Below are 4,362 nucleotides of genomic sequence, written 5' to 3'. Positions count from 1 at the left end.
GAAAAAAAAAAAAAAAAAAAAAAATGCAGATATGCCTGTTAAGGAAAGCGCTTTAACATATCTGTGGTCATTTTATTTTTTTTTATTGTGAACATTGGGTTAAATATGACCGAATGCAGATTTCGATGGTCAGGTGTGGGGTGGCAGGTGTGAAGGACAGGAACCATGAAGACATTGATTTGCCAGAGTACCCACCCTAGAAAGGGATAGATGTGTAGAAGCACAGGCAGAAAACACTGAGGACAACCTTGGCTTAATGCTCTGTTTTTCCTTAAATAGGCTTAGGGATGCATCTGAGTCAAACTTATCATGATAAGTTGTGTATTTTGTTTTGTCATGAAGTAAATAGGAAAACCTTTTCAAAGTTTTTTTTGTCTTAAAAAGAGATCATTTTATACCCTTCATCTCAGGTCATTTGCCCGTGTTCACTGATTCTTGACATAGGGGTCAGAACCAGGCATCTATCAAGAATTTTGTGGCAAAAATGAAGTGCTCTATTCAAATATCTTCTGACATTTCATTACATCTTAAAGAATTTATGGATACATTTATTGGAGTTATGAGAATACAACAACATAAATCCTGGAGAACTAGAGTTTAAACTAAATCTTAGAAACTTCTTGTTCAATTTTCAACATTATTCAGAAACCACTTCTATAAGTTGAAATCAATGATTATCAATCTTTTTAAAGAAATGAATTTATTTTTGTTTATTTGAATTTTTACAAAGAAGGGAACATGTAAAACAAATTAAAATTACAGGAATTTTGAAAATAGGGTGGGGAGCTTGGAGTTCCGTCTCACCCTTTCCCCTCTGGCCTCAACACTTGCCCTGCTTGGCGACTCCAGAAGGCCACCTGGAATACAGTATGTTAACCATCAATATAAATTCATCTTGAAATGTTACAGAGTTTGGGAATTCCTACTCATGTGAGAGAGGCCTTTTTAATTTTGGGCTACGCTATTTTTTTTAAAGGCATTGCCATATACCTTTTGTTATTTCCCTGTGACTTTGGTTCTAGTTGTACCCTAATACTGACCCTACTTTGAGATATTTAATATTTTTACCTCTCTTTGGCTTTATGCCTCTGTTTCCAATTCACTTATGAAAATGCTAGTAATCATACTATCGTGAATGAAAAGAACAGTTTTGTCCCTTTTCCTAAACATTGAATATATCACATAATAAAGACGTAAATGGAAGCTATGTTTTGGAAGCTTCAAGCATATCAGAAATGGGGATTGTGTGCATACACACCCATGCACGTGAGAGGGAGAGAACAGTGAGAACAGTGTATTACTGTCCCTAAAATTAATTGTTAGTCTTGCCTATGCCCCATAACATTCTTGGATCTTTAAATATCAAATGTGCTCACGTTTTCAAAATTGGAATCTTGCTTCAACTCTTAGTTTGAAGCTAACACAATGAACTCAGACTCATGATAAGTATTTTAGCTGCTCCTGATGTTCAGTCCTGACACTTGCAATTGTCTCTGACCCTCAAGCTTGTGTGGCCTGGCACTGGAGAATGCTTTGAAGCTCTGTTGGTTCATGATGAGAGGAGAATGAGCATTTATAGAAGATTATCAATTGGTAGACCAGAATAGAGAGATAGGTGAATCAGAAAATCGACTTCATAGACCAGTATAATAATCTAGAATGAGATGATATATACCTGGATCGAGGTCATATTAGAACTGGAAATTGTGTGTAAGGTTTCAAAGTAAAAATCATAAATGTTAAATACTGGTTGTGATGAGGAAGAGAGTAAGAAATGATGTCTAATTCTTGAGCTTGGTTGATTAAGCAAATGTAAAGAGGGAAGTTGGGAATAGGTACCAGTTTTAGTTAATTGTACTTGACATGGATTATGAACTCTGTTAACATTTGAATAAATGAATTGAAACAGAGATGATCTGTCAATTATTGTAGCTGGCAGAGTTTTCCTACATTGAAATTTCCAAGGTGAGAGTTGAAGAATCCGACTCAGTAGCCAATCGCTGCAAAAAAAGTTTTCGTATAAAAAGAAATGTGGGGGGGAGGGAAAGATAGGGAGCATGAGAGATGAGATGAGTGTTTAGAAAAGAGGCCTGGAAAGTGCACAGACCCTGAGGCAAAGAAAGGAGAGCTTCAAGAAGACTCTGTTCAAAAGAAGGTACACTGAGGAGAAGGCCTCATACTTTGCAAGAACAACTGCCATCAATTTGTATAAAGCTACTGCTTCAGTCAAATAGTTTGTCTGTCTTCTACCAGTTATTTAATTTCTCATCTTCACGTTTTCATTTCCTTCATTTGAAATCCCTACTTCTTTCCTTCACACTTTATCATTACCCTTTCCTTTTAAAATACCTAAACAAAACTACTGTCTTTCATAATTGATACCATTCGTTACAGCTATTAATGAAATGTTGTCATAGTTGCATATCTTGCATTGTTTTAATTTTCATTTGTATAAATGTATGTGTGTGTACATAACTTCATTTAAACATGAAACGGATTATTACATTACTTTTGTTGTATACACCAGAAAAGAGTTTTGATAGGTTGGAAAGTATAGACTTAAAATCAACATCGGTATATATAAAATTTTATCTCTAAACTCTCTCTCTCCCCCTTGGTACCCAGTACCCCTGAATAGCATGAAATAGATCATGAATCATAATATAAGTTGTGTTGTTTTATCCCATATCAGAAATCTCACCATATCAGGAGTACATTCAAGGTGAGAATGTCACAGGGGGGGAACATGAAGTGGAAGTGTTTAGGCAGTGATTTGTTTGTACTGAGTTAACTTTTAGGACTTGTTACCTTTCATGTGTCCAACAGCAATTGAAGAAAGAGCCTTTAGTGATTTAAAAAGTGTGAGTAACATGGACTCAAATATAATCTTGCAAGTAAGTTGGGAAGTGTGTGTGTAAGGGGGAGAAGGAGGTAAAGTGTGTGAGAAAAGGAAGACTGATTTTCTTTGAACGTGTCCCAGAATGCTTTAACTGTTGAGGTTTTGCTTTGCTTCACTGATTGTTACAGATACTTATCTCACATAATCGGGGGCAATACCTAGAACAGGCTGCTATCTGTACAGCTCTCAAGTCTACTATGAGCTTCATCAGTTGACTCCACAACCTCTTTTACTTTATTTTAAGCTTAAAATTTTAGAATAAAATTCCAACCTGGGCTTTTCCATATTTCCATTCTGGAAGTGAACATGCTCCATCATCCAGTGAGAGAGAGAAAAGTGAGGTGAGCTGGAAAAGGAGAAAGCATAATCTCTGTCACTCCAGATGTTCTTAGCAGAAAATCTAGAATAAGAAATTCAATCAAAAATTTTAAATAACAACAAATAGAACTCTCTGTAACAAGAAGTTCCATTTGGGCAGGTTCTTAGAATAAAGTTCCTGATAGAGTTAAGGCAATCTCATCAATTATGGACTATAATGGAGTAAAAGATTAAGTTAGAAAAATAAATCTGGAAATACTAAAATCAAGACGTACTTAGCCCTCCTATCTCACCTCTTCCCACTCTTCCTCGCTTTTACTGTGTTCCATGAACATTGTCCTATTTCTCATTCAACCATGCCAAGCTCTTCTGAATCTCAAGACATTACATATACTGTGCCCTCTGCGGACGTTGCTCGCCCTGACCCTGTTTTTACATGGCTGCCTACTTCTTCTCATTAGTTGAAAGCTCAAAATTTTCCTTCTGTTCCACATACTGCATGTGTGGGCACATACACACAGTCGTTTTCTTCATAGTACTTAAATGTTTAGACTGAAGGATCTTGTCAATATTTTATCTTATTTATTGTATGAACCTATTAGAGCAAAGTTTGTGCAGAGCAGTAACCTTTCTTGTCCTTTCTCAGTATTCCAGTGTATAGATCAGTATCTACTTGGAGTGAGGACTCATTAAGCATTTGTTGAATGAACATAGCCTTTTACCAAGGCAAAGAATAGAATAGTGTGCCTAGATCCCCAGGAAATTTTTACAATTGTGTCTTAGTTAATGTTTTCCTAACATTTTGTTGACTTTGGCTGACAGATATTGGCCATTTCTTCATTAGCCAGTAATAAGATGAACAGGACTTAAATAGCTGTATGTCATTACTATGTAGATCAGCACGAGACTGAAGATTATTGTAGATACACTGCCAAGAGGGTAGCAAATTTGTGTTAAATTATGTATAGACACTCTTTTTAACCCTTGGGTGATGTGTGATCTGCATATTTATTATTAAGTTTCACTTAATGCATTGTTGCCGTTTGCTAAATATATTTAAATCAATTCCTATGTTTTTATGGCTGAAGATAGATGTTGATACACACATGTATAGCAGAGTTTTGGAGGCCAGAACACTTGTTTAT

The sequence above is a fragment of the Lipotes vexillifer genome, unplaced genomic scaffold (genome assembly GCF_000442215.2).
Source record: "Lipotes vexillifer unplaced genomic scaffold, Lipotes_vexillifer_v1.1 scaffold506, whole genome shotgun sequence".
NCBI lineage: Eukaryota > Metazoa > Chordata > Mammalia > Artiodactyla > Lipotidae > Lipotes > Lipotes vexillifer.
The sequence above is the reverse complement of the archived record's forward strand: the minus strand, read 5'-3'. Positions refer to the sequence as shown.